Raw genomic sequence first — 23,162 nt, forward strand, 5'->3', positions numbered from 1 at the left:
CTGTCCGGACTCCTACGGGAGTCGAACTTCGCCTCTGACTTTAATTGCAGGAAGACTCTGTCCGGACTCCTACGGGAGCCGAACTTCGCCTCTGACTTTAATTGCAGGAAGACTCTGTCCGGACTCCTACGGGAGCCAAACTTTGCCTCTGACTTTAATTGCAGGAAGACTCTGTCTGGACTCCTACGGGAGCCGAACTTCGCCTCTAACTTTAATTGCAGGAAGACTCCGTCCGGACTCCTACGAGAGCCGGACTTCGTCATCAGCTCCGACCGCTACCGAACTTCAGCCGACGGATCTGCACTCCCGAGCAGACCACGGTAATGGGCAACACTGCTCCACTCCCTGCGGCGGACCCTACGCGACCCCGTTACTCCCTGACAGGCTGTATTAACGGCTACGATTCTGCTCCACTCCCTGCGGCGGACCCTACGCGACCCCATTACCCCCTGACAGGCTGTATTAACGGCCACGATCCTGCTCCACTCCCTACGGCGGATCCTGTGCGATTCCACCACTCCCTGACAAGTCACGACAGCGGACGTCGCTCCACTTCCCGTAACTGATTCCACGTGGCGAGCCATGGCGATAGCCACGATCCCACTCCACTACCCTCCGCAATAAATTCTTCCTGACTCTGGGCGGCCCACTGCCAGACGGTTACGGATGTCGTTGTCAGGCTACAGCCCCCTCCGCCTATAAAAGGGACCCCAGATACGTTATTCTCTAAGCTCATTTTCTTATCTCAAAACTCTGCTAAATTCTCCGTTCGAGCGCTCCATTCTTGTTGAGGCAGAGAACTGACTTGAGCATCGGAGGATCTTGCCGGAGCAACCCCACCTCCGGTTTAGACTTCCCTTGCAGGTCCCGACGACGACCGTGACTTCCCCGACTCCAGCTTCTCTGGCGCAAGCCAATTTTTGCACCAACAGGATTGGCGCTAGAGGAAGGGGGGCGTCTTCGCAATACCCTTGTTCTTAAAGGAGTGCTCAACGGATCCACTCCCGGCCATCTTCTCCGGCACCCACTCCTCCTTCCTTCATCTGATGCCTTCTTGCGAGGCCTTTGCACAATTATCTCCGACTATGGTCGCTGATGAGGAGTGGCCGGATGACCGGCCTCTGCCGGATTCCGTCAATGCCAGCTCGGGGGAATCCCGACGGGGGACAACCAACATACCAGCTGCATCCCCCAAGCGGCAAAAAGTTGAAGAACCCATAACCTTTACCGAAGAAGACACCCAGGGAGTCCAATTCCCTCATGACGATGCGGTCGTAGTTTCCTTGAATATAGCAAACTACGACGTCCGTCGCATTCTCGTCGACAATAGAAGTTTGGCCGACATCTTGTTCTACGATACCTTTTCAAGAATGTCCACTCTTGACGGTCATCTGAGATCGATTTGCTCCCCTTGATAGGGTTTACCGGTGACGCCGTTCCGACGGAGGGAATGATAGCGTTGACTGTGACCGCGGGTCAGTATCCAAAGCAGTCCAGGGCTCTGGTGAATTTCTTGGTGATAAAGGCGCCATCCGCCTACAATGCAATCCTTGGCCGACCCGGCCTTAATGCTCTTCGAGCTGTCGTATCGACCTACCATTTGAAACTGAAGTTCCCCACCAGCCAGGGGATTGGAGAGGTCCGGGGAGACCAAGCCCTAGCTAGACACTGCTACAACATCGCCTTGCAAAGAAGCGATCAATCGGACCCCTGTCCTGTCGATGGATTGGATGCTCGTGATGACCTCACTGAAGAGAGGGGCGGCCCAATCGAAGATCTAGTACCAATCCCTTTGAATGATGGGAACGTGGATCATGTGGTGCTAATTGGTTCCAACCTGGGGGAGGAGGTGCGGACGCGTCTTATTGATTTTCTACGAAGAAATACGGACATTTTCGCTTGGGTTCCAGCTGACATGCCGGGGATTGACACGAAAGTCATGGAGCATCATCTGGCTGTCGACCCAAAGCATCGACCGACAAAAGAAAAAATCCAGAGTCATGCCCCGGAGAGGCAGAAGGCGATAGCCGAGGAAGTGGATAAGCTTCTCAAGGCCGGATTCATTAAGAAAGTCAATTATCCTGATTGGATTTTCAATGTTATTTTGGTGAAGAAAGCAAACGGCAAGTGGAGGATGTGTATAGACTTCAAAAAGCTGAATAAGGCTTGTCCAAAGGACAGCTACCCCCTTCCCAGAATCGACCAACTGGTGGACGCTACTTCAGGCCATGAGCTCCTCACTTTTATGGACGCGTTCTCCGACTATAATCAAATTAGAATGACATCGGAAGATGAAGAAAAGACAGTTTTCATCACTAATCGCGGCCTTTACTGCTACAGGGTCATGCCATTCGGCCTCAAGAATGCGGGCGCAACCTACCAACGACTGGTGAACAAAATCTTCAAAGAGCAGATCGGCCGAAACATGGAGGTCTACGTGGACGATATGCTTGTAAAAAGCAGGTCTTCCAGAAATCATGTCGCCGACCTCGAGGAAACCTTTGAAGCCCTTCGAAAGTATAGAATGAAGCTGAACCCAACTAAATGCGCTTTTGGGGTAACCTCAGGAAAGTTCCTGGGCTTCATGGTATCAGGGCATGGGATTGAGGCCAATCTAGAGAAAATTCACGCCATCCAAGAGATGACCGCCCCAAAGTCGATCAAGGAGGTTCAGTGCCTCACAGGGAGGATAGCGGCTCTTAATCGCTTTGTCGCGAGGTCGGTCGAACGATGCTTGCCCTTTTTTCAAACCCTCAAGCAGCCGAAAAACTTCTGTTGGACCTCTGAATGCCAACAGGCGTTTGAAGAATTAAAAAGCTACCTTAGCTCACCCCTGCTGCTGACGAAGCCTAAACCTGGGGAGGAACTATTTTTGTACCTGGCGGTCTCTCCCACGGCCCTCGCGGCCGTCCTTGTCAAAGAAGAAACGAAAGTCCAGCGACCAGTCTACTACATTAGTCGCGCATTGAGGGACGCCGAGACCAGGTACACCAAATTAGAAAAACTGACCTACGCCTTGTTGATTGCAGCTCGGAGGCTCCGACCCTACTTTCAAGGGCACACCGTGATGCTACTCACTGATCAACCAATCAAGACGGTTTTGCACCGGGCTGACACCTCCGGAAGAATGGCAAAATGGGCGATTGAGCTCACAGAATTCGACATCAACTACAGACCTAGACCAGCAATAAAGGCCCAAATATTGGCAGATTTTATAGTAGAGTGCACCATCTCAGAGGAGGCCGAGCCTGAGCAAGGCGAAGTTGACGACCTGAAGTCTCACCCGAACTCCCCCAACGAAGAGGCCAATCCCTCCGATTGCTTTTGGACCCTCTATGTGGACGGATCTTCCAACATGGCAGGCGCGGGTGCAGGCCTGATCTTGGTCAGCCCGGAGGGAGTCATCGCGGAGTACGCTCTGCATTTCGAGTTTCTCGCAATAAATAATGGAGCGGAATATGAAGCTCTGATCGCAGGATTAAGGATTGCCAAAGAGCTGGAAATAGGTCAACTTCGGGTACACAGCGACTCCCAACTAGTGGTGGGACAAGTCAGCGGGAGTTTCGAAGCGCGGGAGGACAGTATGACCAGATACCTTGAGAAGGTAAAGGAGCTCACCCCCGCCTTCGGCAACTTCAGCATTAAACAGATTCCAAGGCTGGAGAATACCAGAGCCGATCTTCTCTCCAAACTGGCGACATCAGCTCCGACCGAATTGCCCAAAGGCATCCTCTTTGAAGTTCTAAAACACCCGAGTACAGAAGAATCGCGGCCCGTAATGGAGATCGACCACGAGCCCGGCTGGGTCGACCCGCTGATAATCTATCTCAGAGATGGAGTCTTCCCCCAAGATGCGAAAGAAGCTCGAAAACTTCGAAATCAAGCCTCGAGATATCTCCTTTATGAGGATAAACTGTACAAGAGATCATACTCCTTGCCCCTCTTAAAATGCCTCCGGCCCTCGGAAGCTGACTACGCCTTATGGGAAGTACACGAGGGAGTTTGCAGAAACCATTTGGGAGCCAGGTCTTTATCCCACAAGCTACTCCGCCAAGGATACTACTGGCCAACGATGCATCATGATTCGATTGAATATGTCAAAAAGTGTGATCGATGCCAGAGATACGCCAACGTCCAGAGACAGCCCGCCATCGGGCTCACACCCTTGAGTGCCCCATGGCCTTTTGCACAATGGGGGATGGACATCCTTGGCCCCTTTCCCATGGCGTCCGGACAAAGGAAGTTTTTCCTTGTAGCGATCGACTACTTCACCAAATGGGTTGAAGCCGAACCACTAGCGAAAATCACAGAAGCGAAAGTGCAAGATTTCGTCTGGAAATCAATCGTTTGCAGGTTCGGTTTGCCTAGAACCCTAATCACTGACAATGGACGGCAATTCATGGGAGCCAGATTCACCGAATTCTGTGAAGATCTAAACATCTCTCACAACTTCACGTCAGTAGCCCATCCTCAGGCGAATGGCGAAGCTGAGGTAACTAACAGAACCCTTTTGCAGGGGATTAAGACAAGGCTTGAAAAAGCAAAAGAAACTTGGGCGGACGAGCTTTATCATGTACTATGGGCGTATCGAACTACCCAGAGGTTACCTACGGGGGAAACCCCCTTTGCTTTAGCCTTCGGAACGGAAGCCGTCATCCCGATCGAGCTTAAACTCCCGTCGGCACGAGTCGTGGCATTCGACGAACACCAAAATTCGCAAAGTCTTAGAGCCAACCTCGACCTGCTGGAAGAAAGACGGGAGATCGCTCAGGTTCGAATGGCAGCCTACAGACAGAAAGTTGCTCGATATTACAACGCCCGGGTCAAGAACAAAGCCTTTAAAGAAGGAGATCTAGTGCTTCGATGAGCTGCTGTCTCGCAACCTCAAGACCGGGGAAAACTCGCCCCAAATTGGGAGGGACCTTATGAAGTCAAAGAAGTAGTCCGGCTCAGAACTTATTATCTTAAGGAGCTCGGAGGAGCCGACCTCCCGCGGCCGTGGAGCTCAGAAAACTTACGGATGTACTACCAGTGACTTCGTTTTAATCGAAAATCGCATACCCACATGTCTTTGGACAATTCAAACAAACTGTATCAAAAACAAAATGGCAACCTCATAAAGTCGAAGGCCCGGTTCCATTTAGACCGGATGGGGGGAGAGGCCTTACAACGTCCATATGTGCCCCCACAGCCCTGTTAGGGATAGGAGGAGAACCTCGCCCTAACTTGAGCAAAGTCGAAGGCCCGGTTCCATTTAGACCGGATGGGGGGAGAGGCCTTACAACGCCCATATGTGCCCCCACAGCCCTGTTAGGGACAGGAGGAGAACCTCGCCCTAACTTGAGCAAAGTCGAAGGCCCGATTCCATTTAGACCGGATGGGGGGAGAGGCCTTACAACGCCCATATGTGCCCCCACAGCCCTGTTAGGGACAGGAGGAGAACCTCGCCCTAACTTGAGCAAAGTCGAAGGTCCGGTCCTTTTAGACCGGATGGGTGGAAGGCCCTGTAACGCCCATATGCGCCCCCCAAGAGGAAAATCTTGCCCTAACTTAAGCAACTTCGACCGATGGTAAGCCCAGCCCAGACTCCTACGGGAGCCGGGCTCCATCGCCGACATCAACTACAGGACAACCCCGCCCGGACTCCTACGGGAGCCGGGCTCCGCTGACAACAGCAACTACCGATAAGCCTTGTCCGAACTCCTACGGGAGCCGGACTTTGCCTATGACTTTGATTGCAGGAAGACGTCGCCCTGACTCCTACGGGAGCCGGGCTCTGTCCACGACGCCAAGGAAGGCTCCGCCCGGACTCCTACGAGAGCCGGGCTCCGCCCACAACTCCAACTTCAAGAGGGATTCTCCGTCCGGACTTCCACGGGAGCCGAACTTAGCCTCGACTTCAGCGGAGAAAAAACTCCAAGCAATAAAGGAAGGCAATGGATCGCAACAGTGATGATTGGAAAACAAACAGCGTCCGAGGGCAACGGAAGCTCGGATCCCTAAATTCAAGCCCTAGGAGGGACCCCGGGCCCGAATGGCCCCAAGCGAACCTGCAGCCATTGACGGAAAAATGACAATCGGGTATCTTCGAACGGCGTAAAAGTCGAAAAAGAGCTCGACAGATAACAACCCTACACGGATAAAAGAAGTCGTCGATGACCTTAGGACGACGTAAAAAAAAAAAAAAGAAAAGAAAAAAAAGAAAAAAGAGAAGAAAAGGAGGAAGAAAGAGGAAAGGAAAATGAAGAAGCTCGACAAACGACTATTCGATGCAAGATGCAGACAAGGTAGCAAAATCTCCTTTTCATTTAACAAGATATACGTTACAAGACCCGGTGGGTCAAGAAAAAAAAAAAAAAAGATATACATCATTGCAAGTCTCGTGAACACGGTTCGGAAAGGATATACCGGAGGCAGCTCCCAGCTACAAACTCCTCTCCCCGTCTCTGTCCTTCTCAGCCGCGTTCTCCAGTGCGTGTAACGGACCTATCGGCTCTCGCCTCACCTCGCTTCGCTCCATCTCCGAAGTCCCAACCCTAGGGGGAAAAGGGTGGGATAGATTCCCGGGGGCGGTAAGGGCAACGGCAGCAGTGACGAAGACCTGTTTCAAGAAGAGCCGGAGTCACCGTGGAGGCGGCGGTGACGCCAGGGATATGCTCCATCTCCGAATGCTCCACGACAGCCGCCACCCAAAATGCTCCGGCAAGGTCGGCATGCGCTACTTCCACCGTCCCCGCAACAGATTTTGCTGTCCCACCGTCGATGCCGACCGCTTCTGGTCCCTCGGCCCCGACGGCATCAAGGATCCCGCCACAGCTTGTGACGGCAGCTCTGCCCTCTTGACCGGTATCACCCTGCCTTGCTACTCCAAAATTCTCGGACAGAATAACTTTACCGGCGGCCCCCGTTATTAAACCCCTGTTGTTGAAGGAATTCTTCCTTGAGCCCCCTTTAAAACGACGGAGATGCTCACCGACCGCCGTTCTCCTCCTCGCCTTCCTCCAAGCCCTAGACATCCCTTCAAGAATGGCCTCCGGGGTAGAGGACATGGTGTGGGAACCCTCAGAGAAGAAGTGGGGGGGCTGAAGAAGGCAAAGACTGGTACGAGGGAAGTAGCTGAGTAGCTAGGCTCTCAGATGAAAGAAAGGTACCGTCCTATCGACAGGATGAAGCCACGAAGGGAGATTAGGGGGTTTAAATAGCCGACGGATCCTAGCGCAGTTATGGCGGCGGGTGTTCCTGGGCCAACTGGTGCGTGCCGACGCTTGGGATCGCATTCCGACGGGGGTTCCGAAAAGACTCTTCAGGTCACCTTCACCGAAAAACGGGCTCTGACGTGCACACATTAAAGGCCAAAATATCTGGGGCGGCAGTACGCAGGATTCGAAGGGACGGCTTCGGCTGTGCCCATCTCTCTGTACTTCCTTCGTTCGAAATTCAAACTCGGAAGTAGGGGGACTGGTGTTGGGTATAAAATACCCCCAGCCGAAGTCCTCAACAGAATCAATGATTCCGCCAACAAGGCCGACCTTAAAAGAAGACTCCGCCCGGACTCTTACGGGAGCCGGGCTTCATCCTCGACTCCAACGGCTACAGACAGACTGCGTCCGGACTCCTACGGGAGCCAGACTCCGCCGACGACTTCAACAGCAAGTAGACTCCGCCCGGACTCCTACGGGAGCCGGACTCCGCCGATAACTTCAACAGCAAGTAGACTCCGTCCGGACTCCTACGGGAGCCGGGCTCCGTCCTCAACATCAACTGCTGGTAAGCCCTGTCCGGACTCCTACGAGAGCCGAACTTCGCCTCTGACTTTAATTGCAGGAAGACTCCGCCCGGACTCTTACGGGAGCCAGGCTTCATCCTCGACTCCAACGGCTACAGACAGACTGCGCCCGGACTCCCACGGGAGCCAGACTCCACCGATAACTTCAACAGCAAGTAGACTCCGCCCGGACTCCTACGGGAGCCGGGCTCCGTCCTCAACATCAACTGCTGGTAAGCCCTATCCGGACTCCTACGGGAGCCAAACTTCGCCTCTAACTTTAATTACAGGAAGACTCCGTTCGGACTCTTACGGGAGCAGGGCTTCATCCTCGACTCCAACGGCTGCAGACAGACTGCGTCCGGACTCCCACGGGAGCCGGACTCTGCCGATAACTTCAACAGCAAGTAGACTCCGTCCGGACTCCTACGGGAGCCGGGCTCCGTCCTCAACGTCAACTGCTGGAGCCGGACTCCACCGATAACTTCAACAGCAAGTAGACTCCGCCCGGACTCCTACGGGAGCCGGGCTCCGTCCTCAACGTCAGCTGTCGGTAAGCCCTGTCCGGACTCCTACGGGAGTCGAACTTCGCCTCTGACTTTAATTGCAGGAAGACTCTGTCCGGACTCCTACGGGAGCCGAACTTCGCCTCTGACTTTAATTGCAGGAAGACTCTGTCCGAACTCCTACGGGAGCCGAACTTCGCCTCTGACTTTAATTGCAAGAAGACTCTGTCCGGACTCCTACGGGAGCCGAACTTCGCCTCTGACTTTAATTACAGGAAGACTTCGTCCGAACTCCTACGAGAGCCAGGCTTCGTCATCAGCCCCGACCGCTACCGAACTTCAGCCGACGGATCTGCACTCCCGAGCAGACCATGGTAACGGGCAACACTGCTCCACTCCCTGCGGCGGACCCTATGCGACCCCGTTACTCCCTGACAGGCTGTATTAACGGCTACGATTCTGCTCCACTCCCTGCGGCGGACCCTACGCGACCCCATTACCCCCTGACAGGCTGTATTAACGGCCACGATCCTGCTCCACTCCCTACGACGGATCCTGTGCGATTCCACCACTCCCTGACAAGTCACGACAGCGGACGTCGCTCCACTCCCCGTAACTGATTCCACGTGGCGAGCCATGGCGATAGCCACGATCCCACTCCACTACCCTCCGCAATAAATTCTTCCTGACTCTGGACGGCCCACTGCCAGACGGTTACGGATGTCGCTGTCAGGCTACAGCCCCCTCCACCTATAAAAGGGACCCCAGATACGTTATTCTCTAAGCTCATTTTCTTATCTCAAAACTCTGCTAAATTCTCCGTTCGAGCGCTCCATTCTTGTTGAGGCAGAGAACTGACTTGAGCGTCGGAGGGTCTTGCCGGAGCAACCCCACCTCCGGTTTAGACTTTCCTTGCAGGTCCCGGCGGCGACCGCAACTTCTCCGACTCCAGCTTCTCCGACGCAAGCGGATTTTTGTACCAACAGGTTTCATTGGATATAAATAAATTTTTTATTCCTTGAAATCCAAATGCTGTGCACATATATTTCTCACTCCTGATCATTGCCCTTCTCATCCTTGTTTTTTTTAGACTTGTGTGCTTTATTAATCAATTTTCTATTGAGAAGTTGTTGGACTCATTAGTTTTGAACTAAAACAATTTGATAATATGAAAGAGCTTCAACAGAAGGACTAGTTGTCTCTTGACAAAAAATTGTATACATGTACTATATTATAAGCATTTACAATAAAAATAGCACGTGACAAAAAATAAAAGAAGAAAAGATATAAAAAAATAAGTATGATATTTTACGTTAGACCAAACATATATAAAAAGAGATGAAGAGTCTTACATTAAATGGTTATGAATATGATAGTTGTTAGGCTATTAAAATAGAAGTTCACCTAAGCAGATATAGGTTAACATGTGAGTTTGCATCTATTTGATTGGAAAACTTAAAACCATGCATTTACCAATACAATATTTGGTGGTGGTGCATTAATATTAGCCAAAGACTTCGTAGTGGGATTACAACCTTCTTTGTTTATAATAACCATTGGGGAACTTAACCACTTATAATAAATTTAATTATTTTAATATAAGTTATTACTTAAAAATGAATAAGCAAGAACAACACAAATTTTTTTAATAAAATTATTAAGTAAAATTAACAAATGTAAGAGGTATAAATAGAGCTGTCACACCTCCGACCTGAGATTACGAGCCGAGGGTCATGGTAACCACTGCATACTTATGAAGAACTCTCTCCATAAGCATGCAAGGCATCTTATCATGATATCATAAAGCAACAGTGAAATAAAATTTAAATAATTAATATTTAATTTTAATTTAAATAATTAAATCAAATATTTTATAAATAATCCTGTATCAAATTTCAGTAAATCCTAATCTAAAATAAATATCAATGACTGCTCTATTTTGCTCTCCTATATCGAATCTTCGAGTCAAACTAATCCTCTAGATCTATAAAAATAGTAAATAAGAATAATGAGTTAGATAACCCGATAAGCAATATATACTTTAACTAGATAAATAAAATAATTATAATATACTAAAAATAAGTATGCAAGATACATCAATTCAAAACATACATCACTAATCAAATAAGATCCACATAAATTTATTTTTATTCATAAATCAATTTTTTTCAAAATATCATATTCATCTCAACAGTCATGAACTAAATCAAAATAACCAATACATAAACTCTCTCTGACAGGGTATCCGATTTTTAGCATTTAACCATCCTACTAGTAGGGTATCAAAGTATCAACGCACAATTTTCACTGACAGGATATCAAAGTACCAGTATTTAACCATCTTACTAGTAGGATATCAAAATAATTATCAGTATTTAACCATCCTACTGATAGGATATCAAAGTTATTATAGTGTTTAACCCCCACTGGTATGATTTGATATATAATCAGGCTGTGAATCAAAATCCATCTCAATTCAAAATATATTTTCATATTCTAATTCAAAAAGTTTATAAACAATGTAATAATGAAATCAATGAAATGATTCATATCAAATTTAATATATTTGATTATAAATCATTTAATATTTAAAAAAAGAGCATATTTGGCAATTCAAAATACCATGTATCAAATCCATAAATCATGTATATTTCAATATAAAAATTTATTTAATAATTTATCAATAACTCTAAAAAAATAAAGTATTACTTATCTTATATGCATTTCAATACATCCAAATAATTTCATAAATTTCTTCTCTTTATAATTCTTACAGCTTATATTGCAATATTCCACTATTAGACATCTTTTGATCGAGACAACTACGCCCATATACATAATAAGTCTAATAATCAAAAAAGATATGAATAATTATGGAAGACATGATGAACGGTAATCAAATTTTATGGATTGAGTCAGTCCAATTATATTAACTTTATTCAATAAAAATCAGACTAGAGTGTGATGGTTCAGAGGGTGATCAGATCCATAGTGTCTAATAACAGTCAAAGTGGAGGTTGGTATATCGATGGACAAAGTAGTTTGAAATCTTTCAATGAAATTGAATCAAATTTAAAGCAATAGATTGGATTCACTAATTTCATAAATCACAAAAAGAGAGAATATCAGAAGAGAAAAAAATTGATAAGATAAAATATGATTAATCAGATGATACTATCCAATAATTCAATTGGTCTAATCAAGATGATTTAATCAAATCATAGTTGACTTAATGTATAGATGGTTCAATAAAAATCATAGATAATAAAATCTAGAGGTGTCCAATTTAGTCAAAGTGGGTATCGATATGCTATCCAAAGATCGTAGATCAAGATTCTCTTTATTGAAATCAGATCAGAATCATTAAAAGAAATTTTTTCCCTAGCTAATCTTAGAGAGATGATTTTTAGAGAGAAATCCATCAAAAGAGATACACAATCAAAAAATAAAAAATTTTAGAAAGAGAAAGTAGAGAGAGGATCTAACATTTTAGAGAGAGAAAGTAGGGATTCAGACTGAAGGAAGAGAGAGAAGAGAAAGAAATCCAAAAGAAACCCTCTTTTTTTTTATTTTTATTTATTTTTTCTTATTTTTTCTTTTTATTTTATTTTAGTTTTTTTTCACAGAGGAGGGGACCTGTGTCCCTTTCTTCTTCTTTCTTCCACGAAATAAGAAAGCTTGTCTTCCCTTTATTCTTAAGCTAGGAGGGTTTTCTCCCCACTGGCGACACTCATAGCTGGAAGATCAAGCCACGCCGATGACTGATGAGCCCGATTCAGCTATCGATGGTGACAACAGGTAGCAAAAAAAAAAGAACAGAATGGAAAGAAATAGGGGATCCAAACCATATTTTCTAAGATTTTTTTGACAATAAATTCAGCAAAATCTAAGCTTAAATCCTATGGAGAATGAAGGAAAAATGATCTTAAAGATTTACTTGATATTTTGGATGGAATTTTGTTCTCATTCTTTGATAGAAATAATCCATTGAAAAATCAGAAAAAAAGAGAGAAAAAATAGAGGAATTAATCATCAAAAAAATTATGGATTATGGCCTTTAAATAGGCCTCTTAATAAGAAGGAATTAGAGTTTGATTGAAGCTCTAATTCTAAGTTTTTTTTGCTTTTTTTTTCCTTTTGAAGTTCAAATTGGAGAAGAACTCCTTTAAAAGTTCTTCCATGAATTCACCTGCACCCATTTCCATGCTAAGCCCAACACATTCTATGCACATGCTGGCCCAATTCTCCTTTTTTTTTTTTTGAATTTTAGGATATTATAAGAGGAATGACCGCTTATAAACTTGGGTTCATCTAATCTATTCGATTGACTTTTTTATTACATTCAAATACAGTACAAAGGATACAAATTAGTGGATTGAGTCGACAAGTTGGATAGCATGCAAATGTGATAATTAAGTAACTAATCAATGAGGCCGTAATATAATGATGGTTGGCATTCAAACTAATAGAAAAATTAATATATAGAGATGCATTTGACTCAAGAGATAATTTTGAAAAATGAATTTCTATTTATATGTTTAATGAATATCGTATTAAGTCTACACATTATTATAAAATATCTACAATCATTGTTTATCGATATATAAAATCTAAATTTAAGATAAAAAATATTTTAAGTAATTATTAAATATTTTCATATGATTTTAAAATGAATCTCTAAAATGTTAATATGATTAAAAAAATATCATGGATAAGACTTATTCACGCTCACACATCGTTGGCTATTATTGGGAACACTTTGATGGATTTAAGTTCTAGATAAAATTCATTTTTCTTTATTTGGCTTTTACAACAGACTTTATTTATTGATTCATGACAAACAAAATTTTGGCATGGGATCTAGTAATGGGATCTAGAATGCTTGCTCAAAAAAATAGTAAGTAATTGTAAAAGTATCAGCTATGATCCCAGTAATGGCATCAAAGTATTTTGGCAACTATTTATGACAAAACTATTCATCATGATTATTAAATTATAAGTAATAGTCTTATAAATAGACTTTTATCAAGTACCATGGCAGTCGCATAATGACGAATAATTTTATTTTATTTTGGCAAGTAGACTTTTATAGACCTATAAATACCATGGCAAATAGTTTCATAATCAATTTCTATAAAGTATATTATTTAAAAAAAATTTGACCACCTTTTGCAAGTAATTTTTTTTCTAACAAGTAGACTTTTTTTTTCTACTATATGGGATAGAAGAGTTTGATAGGGAATTAATATGGAAAAGAGTTAGAAATAGTTAGAATATTACTTGATAGGTTTATTACATTCAAAAAACTAAACATATTACATTCATGAAGTTTATAACACTTTCGTAGGTTTCAAATAGAAGAAGCAAAAGATAAAAATAACAAATACCCCAATCAAATTTTAAAACCAAATATCCCTTTACTAACTATATTTAGATCATCTCTTATTATGGGATATGAATTACAAGAATTATGGTTTCTGTATAAAAATCCCTTGGCATTCTTATTTGTACTGACTGGTGTAGGAGATTTCTCATTCCAGATGATTGGATCCTTTGTGTTGTATATTTTAGCCACAGTACCATTTAGCATCATTTCAAAAGCAAAAAGCTTATTATTCATTATATTTTTAGCTTCATTCTTTACAGACTCAATGATTTCGTCAATAATCTTTCTTTCGGTTAGACTCAATAACACTTGTTCTTCACAATCAATAGAGCAGTCAATGTATGCTCATATGACCTTACTCATATTTCATAATTTATTAAAAAAATATATTAAATAATAATAAAAAATATATATACTTAATATTCTTAAATAGATGTAAAATATTAAGAAACTTCAAATGTTCAAGATCATCAAAATATAGACACCTATAATAATCACATGTTTGATAACAAAGATTTACGAAAGAATATCATTTTCAAACTCAATCCTTCTCAATCTCGATTGTCCTTTTCATCTTATTGCTTGATAGTTGTGCATATGGATCTTCATCACCAATACTTTCATTTGCACGTTCAAATGGTATACACTTCATCGATCTTTTATTTGGAGAAGTAACTTCTGTGTTATCAGAAACTAATTCCTACAATGATTATATATAGGATTCACTTCATTCATCTAAGTAATATAGTATTAGATAATTTAATATAAAAAATAAATTCAATAAAGTATTATTTCAAGAAGAATAATACATGAAGTTAAGATTATCACCAATGTGCTAAAAAAAAACTACTTAGGTTTCAGTCATTTGATTATCATAATCCTATAATGTACATGCTAATTAGTGACATTTTATGGTATATTACAAATTAAAAGAACTATTTCATGTTGTGAAAAAAATACAAAACATGTTCAGGTAGTGAAGTTGCTATTAATATGTCAATTAACTCCAAATTATTTGTTATCTTTACAATTGGATAAATTTACCAACAGTCCTCCATCTCACCATTGGATTGATTGATCTGCATCCTGAATAATAATTTCTTTTCTAGCAAATTATTTTATTCTTCAGGATAGGTGTCATCAACTCCAACCTATGGAAAGTGTAATAAAGAAAATATAATTTGCAAATTTAAATCTACATCAAGTGATATTTTTTTAGATTTTGAGTTAAAAATGGTGGTAGGTTATAAAGTAGATATTGCCTCAACAGTTCTGTCTAATATTTCAACAATAGTTTTTTTCAAAAATTATACTATTTGACGGTCAAATATCAAAAATGAAGTGGCACCAATCTCATCACCCACTTTCACTTAAACCTTGAACCTACAATATAACATTATACATTAAACTATCATAAAACTTAGATATGAAAGAATACTTTATATATATAAATTTATAAATAACTTACTTTGCAATATCAGAGGAGTAAAACTTACTATACTATTCACAAAAAAAATCTTCCATTAGCTTGTTTCAATTTTTTTGAATATTTTCTATAGAAATTGTAATATAAGTCATATTTCGTACTTATTATCATTATCGTAGCCAAAGTGATACATGTGCAAGGCTAAACAAATAATAAATTATTAATGTATTAATACTAACACTAAAAAATAATTATTCTTAGAATTAATTATTATTGTAATATTTTTATTACATAATTACCTCAATAGACTCAAGTATTTCATCAATCATCTTTCTCTTAGTCAAACTTAAGAAATCATCAGAGATTAAATAAATTAATTGATTCGATATTTAGCTAATTCTTTGAGAGCAGGATTCTTCTCTATTATTGAAAAGCATGGAAAGAAAAATAGAGTGTAGAAAAATATATATCAGTAATGGCTGGATAAATAGTATGATAAATTATTTTAAATATATTTATTCATCCATCAATATAATGACTGAACAAATATCTTCAAAAGAAAAAGAGTTAAGAGGCATTAAGTATTTGTTTCTAAACTAAATAGCATCTGCAACATCTGGATTGATCAATAATTTCATCTCAAAGTAAGCATTTGATATCTTTACCTCTTCTAAAATTATAAAACCATACAAAAAAAAATATATTTTTATTCAATATATAGATATTCAATGTATATTGGTAAATAAAGATTTTACAACTATCAAATAAAAAAAAAAGTTTACCTTTAAATATCTTCATACGATATAATTATAGGATCACTATTATCGATCTTGCTATTTCATCTCCTAAATAAGGATATATTTTATTAGCAAACTCACCTCATAAAGTTCAGGATAATTTTTTCTTCCTGAAATAATGTTGATTTTAATATAATTTTTTATAATATTTGAGAGAGTTGATAAAAATTTTTAAGATCTAAATATTAAAATAAATCTAAATATCACAATATACTCTAGATCCTCAAGCACAATTTTCATTCTTCTGGTCATCTTTTCCTCGATTTTTCTCTCTATGTATTGTCTTTCCCAACAACTTCATGAATTATATCTGCAGTAGTAAAATATTATTTAAATTAATAATATCTTAAATATATATTATAAAAATTTAATCGTAAGAACTCACGAACTAAGTGGGTTTCATCTTTTGTTAAAATTATCTCATCAAAGAGGATAAACAAAAACACTTTTCTTAAAATATTAATATTACTATAAATAGTTACTGAGGTTTTTAGCATAAAGTTCAACATGTACTTGTGCTTAGTTATTCTATACTTGTCATTGTTATATCGAATAATAAAATTTGATATCACATTAGGCAACCTCCTTTTTTAGGATGGATCTAATTTTGCTCAACAGCTATCTCTTGATTGTGGCATATATCTTTTCTCCCTAATATGATGATGTATAACATCAAATAATATCACAACCCAGAGAAAAATAAAAAAAAAATAATGAAAGAAGTATTACTAAAGGCAATACCCACTCATCCATAATAATTATCTCTATTTTGTTGATTTTCTGAGGATTCACATATCCAGGCATTTTTCACATTCATATTATCGATTCACATATCCAGGTATTTTTCACATTCATATTATCTAAACTTTTAACGTCTAGTTTATTCTTTGATCAACATTGATTTGATCAATGAAATTAAATCTTGAAGTCATTATTATAGTTAACATAGCATCAGAATAAAACAAAGATGACAATCTGTATTTTTTTAATATAACTATAAGAGTTGCGATAGAAGGCAAGGCATAATAAAAATATATCATGGACCTAAGTGTTATTATTAATAACTGTAATAAAAATAAAAATTATATTTGAGCTAATGATCCATGATGCTGATGAACTTTCATATTACATCGAATCGTTACTATTAACCACTGCAACAAAATCAAAGAACACATTGGAGATGATAAAGATATTTGTCATTGTGAGGGTAAAGTTTATAACCAAGCTTGCTTGCAAAACTAATAAATCAGGATTCAATAATAATTATTATTTTTAATATTTAACACATGATATATCCAACTATTATTATATTTATCAGATAAAAGTCAAGCTCTCTATGTATTTTCTAGTATTTTACAATAGGGGTCAGTCTGATGAAGGCATGAAACATTCAGAGGTGATCTTTTGAAAAAAAAATTAATAAAAAAATATTATCAATTTATATATAAGATCGAAGGATTAAATAAAAAGAGCAGATATATTAGTCTCTTAATTACTTGAGAATGAATTATACAGAAAGAAGAAAGAAATGGAGGAAGAAGGATGGCCTAGAGGAAGGAAAATAACTTAGAGGCATTTAGTACATGCAAATAAAATTTTATACATATGAGGATACTTGAAGCATTCTTGGGTCTCTAGAGGAAATTTTGGAAATGGTATATGTTTGCCTCTATTAACGTATTTTTGTTAGAATTTTTTATGAGTTTGCAGCACAGCAAGTTTAGTCTTGAGAATAGGTTTATTGATATAGAGAATAGTGATCTACAACTATTAATTGTACTCATCAATCGATATGAGTTTGCAGTATTTGAGGTTTAGTCTTGATAATAAATTTATTGATATCGAGATATATGAATTTTATAGCTATTCACTTTACTCATCAATAAATGTGATTTACAATATTTTCGAAAAGATCAAATGTAAGTGAATCAAATATATCTTTTGAAAGAAAAAAAAGAAAATGAGAGAGTGACAAATGGCAGACATTGAGACCAGACTATTCTACTTTAGAGAAGTGTAATTTTTGGAGGAAAAAATCTGAAGTGACAAATGATAGCCTTTAGACCATACTTTATTACTTTATATGTATATAATTGATAATACCTATTCTATCAATTTGAACATGGAAAGTCCTCTCCTCTTTATCTTAGTTTAGAGGAGAACCTCCATCTGTCACCCCCTTCCCAATCCCCTCTCCTCTCCTCTCCTCTCTTTCTCTCCATTTAGAGGAGGACCCCCACCTATTACCCCCCATCCCCTCTCCTCTCTCTCTCTCCCCCCCTTTCTCCCCATTTAGGGTCGTCGGCCCTTCTCCTCTCCTCTCAAACCCCCCAATTCACTACTGGCCCTCTATTCTCATCCCCAACCCCATCTGTCAGCCTATGTTATTCTCTTTTCTCAAAATTTCACCATCATCAATTTTTCTTCTCCTCTTTTCCCCAACCCCATCCACCATCAATCCGAATGTGACACTTCAAAAGTTTCAAGGAAAGACATTAGTTTGATATGAGAGTACTACCTGAAGAACGAAAAAGAGTTATTTTCATCTGAATATATTCATCTCATTCATCCAAAGATTTTAATCATGATCAAGTTTTCCATCATTTTGCATTAGATGACTATGCCCCATTTGCTTACTTAAGTATGTCTCTGTGGGCTTCTTTTATTGCTCCACAGTTTGGTGTTTCATGAGATTGGTTGACTGTGCATGAATTTGTACGTACCAATTTTTTTGCGAATGTAAGCATACATGCATTCACGTACATAATCTAGTACGGTTTTAAATATTTTGATCTTGTAAAAGTGCATACATTGTATACGGACCAACAATTAGTATTTTACATTCTCATAATATTTTTAAGTATTATAGTATTTAGAACCCTTAAGCCAAAAATCTCTCTTTATGCATCTCAGTTATGCCTGTATAGAACAATATTAGTTATATTCTTCATTTTTTTCACTTTTGAATTTTTAATTATTTGATAAAATTTTTGAGTCGGTGAATCATTTTTTTGGGGGAGAGGGTATCTAGCATTCGCTCATTTCTGGTATTTCTTTAGAGTATGATCATCTTGACAATTTTGAAATAATATAGTATGAGCTTTAATTGATCAGAAGCTGCAGTTAATTCTTAATGAAATCTAAAAATATGTCAACTTTTAGGTCCATATCTGTGTTGTTTTTGACATGGATGTCTTTGATGGATTCATTGTTTGATCATTTATGAAATAACGTAAATATATGATTGATTTGTGAATACTTTTCTAGATTTCTGATTTTCAAAAATGACTCCATAATTTTTTTTCTAAAGTTTTCCTAAAAAGCTTGCGGTAATATGCCTTTAATTTTAAGAAGTATAACACATAGCAGATGATAAGAAGATGCTAGTTTGATGGCAATGCTTTAACAACATAAATTATTCATTTGTTGCCTATATATATAGAAATTTCTTGCCTACATGCATAGAAATTACTCCTCTAAAACTATACATACTACAATATAAATCTTATTTATCTTCTAAGAAATTATGAACATGCCCTAAAAGCTCTTTCCTATTGATCTTAATGCATCAAAATTAATTTTTTAGAAATAATTAATCAACAAGCACAAAAATCTCTTGTTCTTTATTGGCATTCAATAATATGCATATTTTTATATTGGTTATATAGAGAAGGAAAAGCTACGACGATCAATTTTTTTTTATCCAGCTAACTGGCTCTTTCATTGAAGCAATTTCTATTATTTCTTGTCGTTAACATTGATAATAATGGTAATGCTTTGTTTAAAGATTTTAAGATCCACATCTTCTTTCCTTTGCTATTTCTTCATATAATTTGATAAAATATATTGAATTTTATTTGTTTAGCATGCATCATGCTTGTGTGATCTAGTTTGACTAAAGATTTTCTATAATTATATAAACTGATAGTTCTTCTTCTTTTTCGATTCTTTATGAAAGAAAAGTATGATATGACTTAAATGGAGATCTAAATATCAAGAAAAAAAAGTAAGGAGATAGATAAATTGATAGGGGTGGTAACATATGATCCAACCTGCTAATCCGATCTGCAATTGATCCATTATAAATAGGTTTAGATTTGCATTACATAGGTTTGGATTATAAACAGATTGACTTATTTAATCTTTTTATTATTTGGATCAGATTTAGGTTTCAGGTATGTAATCAATTTAACTTGTTTAATCCATTTAATTTTTGGATCAGATTAAGAGTTAGATAACCTGTTGAACATGTATATGATTTCTATCTTTCTAGACAAATTAATCCAGGGCGGTCTATTTAAAATTCAAAATATCACCCTTATGATTTATAGCCATGGATCCGTCCGATCAGTCCTCTCCTTACGTGGCTTCACTTTACGAGTTATGGCCTTACTCCATCAGCCACTACGATTCATTCATGCCATGGTTGAATGGTTGATTTTATTGATTTTTTTCTCTAACCCTAAGTTCTTTTCTTTGATTCTCTTCCTCTTGCTCTTGGCCAACCAAATGATATCATATTTTCTTATTGATCAAGCGACAAGGCGGTAACCTCTTCCTCCTCTTTGGTGTCTCTAACTCTTTGACGATTTTTCTTCTCTTCATCCTCCATCCACTTTATCCTCATTCTCTTATGCTCACTCTCTTAGTCAAGAGCCACTATGTTCTCATACTATTGACAGAGAAGAATCTGAAGAGATATAGATTCATCTATTCTCGATTTATAAGATAATAAGATATCTTCTTGTTTTCCGTTCTATGTTATTTTTTAGATCTTTTTTATTTATTTTTTTTCATCTTAAATTATGAGTCTTAAATGATTTTACACCTACAATTTATTTGTAATTTTATTTTTGCAATAAAAAATCGATCATTTGGAGACTGAGGATTTAGATGTTTCTCTTATCTATCCTTCGATGCATGTTTCTCTGCTTTTGTACAAGCTAAGTGTCCCCAAAGTTGCAAAATATATAATTAGAATCTTATGGAGGATCACATTGATAGAAGATCTCTTTCAAAGAAAAATTTATGAATTTCTTTCTAACCAAATATGCCAACATAGTGCTATACTGAGTTGATCCTATGGTCTTCTTAATTCAGATTCTATCTTTCTATATTGCCAAGTTGCCTGAAGTTTTTGCAAATTTATCAGCAAATCTTTTATCTTTAGTTGCAATTTCAAAGAGAGCCAAATACTTCTACCAAAGTTCATACATATCATTAATATTTGTTTGTTATATTTAATATTCTGAATTCTAGACTTCTGATTATACTGAAATCTGAGTATTAGAATTCTGATTATTTGTTATATTTGATGTTTTTTTTGTTGAATCTGGGATGGCTCCATTGAAAGCAGGATTATTTATTATTATGTTAACTTATTACAGCTACTTATATTATGATTAGCTTTTGACCATAAATTAAATTATTTTAAGATTTATATGAAGAGGCTATGATGATTTTGGATTGAATTTTACTGATTTAGCTATTTTTAATAGCAATAATCTTGAATGATTTATTTTTGTAGGCAACAGATTGTAGCTATTTTAATTTAGTTGTAGATTAAATAATAAATCTAAGCCTCTTCTTCTTTTTTTCTTCTTTATTGTTCTAATTATTTAATAATTATGTATGTTGATTTCTTAAATATTTTTTTTAATTTCTTCAACATGATTAATTTTTTTTTATACATCTAATATTTTGTAATTCTAGTACAAGAGTAAATTATATTATTTTTTTTATGAAAGTCAATCATTTTCTTTCTAGATTGATATTCTAATATAATTAAATTACATGATATAAATGGATAAATAGTTTGTCGTGGATGTAGATTTAGGAAGTGCTGATGATACGATAAATAAATTAATGCCCATTGGATCTAATACAGTTATAAGAGGTGATTCCACAAGTGACAAACGTAAAAGAAGGTTAACTTCTCTAGTGTATCAAATTTTTTACATAAATAAAGCAATCCATAGATGCAAGTGCATAAAGTGTAATATGGAATATGTATTTGATAGTAAGGTTGAGATAAAAAATTTGAAATGATATGTACAGAGTTATAAAAAGAATCGTGATATATGACAGATAATCCTATCATAATCTTAAGAGTCTATATCTATGCATTCTAGTAAATTTGATCTTAAAAAATTTTATAAATTAATAACATATACAATTATTAAGCATGATTTACTATTTCAATTTGTTAAGTATAGAGATATAAGGTCATTATTTACTTACATTTGTAAGGATGTCAAGTTAGTATCAAAGAATATTATAAAGACAAATATGCTGAAGTTGTATAGAAAAGAGAAAGAAAATTACTATTTTCACTATACTCAATTCCTTGTAGAATAAATTTGGCTTCAGATTTATGGACATCTATTACTATTGATGGGTACTTGTATTTAACCACCCATTTTATTGATAAAAATCGGATATTACAAAAAAAGTTCTTAACTTTCACTTCATACCTCCTCTATATAATGGCATCTTTTTATATGAAACAATTTATGTTTTGTGATTGATTAAAGGATTGAAAAATATTTGTGTTACATACTTTGGACATTACATCCATAAATGATATTTTTGTTAACATGCTAAAGATTCAACTTAATTTGAAGAATGCACTTTATTTAAATAGCAAGTTCTTTCATGTCCAATGTTGTGCTCACATTTTTAACTTAATTGTATAAGAGAGATTAGAAGAGATAGATGAAGCTATCTTCAAGATTCATGAAAGTATTAAATATATTAGAGGTTCGCAAGTTCGAAAGCAGAAATTTTTAAAATGTGTTAAACAAGTATCTTTAGAAAGTAAAAAAGGTTTAAAGTAAGATATTTCTACAAGATGAAATTTGACTTTTTTGATGCTAGAGAGTGCACTTATTATGTTATATTTTTTTTTATTTAAAATTTAGTGACTCTAATTATAAATATTATTTATCTGAAGATGAGTAGGACAAAATTGAGAAAATCAGCAAGTTATTGAATGTGTTCTACGATGCTATTCTAATATTTTTTAGAGCTAAATATCTTATATCAAACTTATATTTTTCTCATACTTTCTTGATTGAGCTTACTTTAAGATAAGAGATGCGGCGTGTAGATACTTTTATGCAAAAAATGATATGATAGATGTATTAAAAATTTGAAAAATATTGATCAAATCATTGCTTAATTTTAGCTATGGTAGTTATTTTAGATCCTCAATATAAATTTTAGTTTGTAGAATATTATTATAAAAAATTAAATGAAATTAGTTATACTGAGGGCATGTACA

The sequence above is a fragment of the Elaeis guineensis genome, chromosome 1, assembly GCF_000442705.2.
Source record: "Elaeis guineensis isolate ETL-2024a chromosome 1, EG11, whole genome shotgun sequence".
Taxonomy (NCBI): domain Eukaryota; kingdom Viridiplantae; phylum Streptophyta; class Magnoliopsida; order Arecales; family Arecaceae; genus Elaeis; species Elaeis guineensis.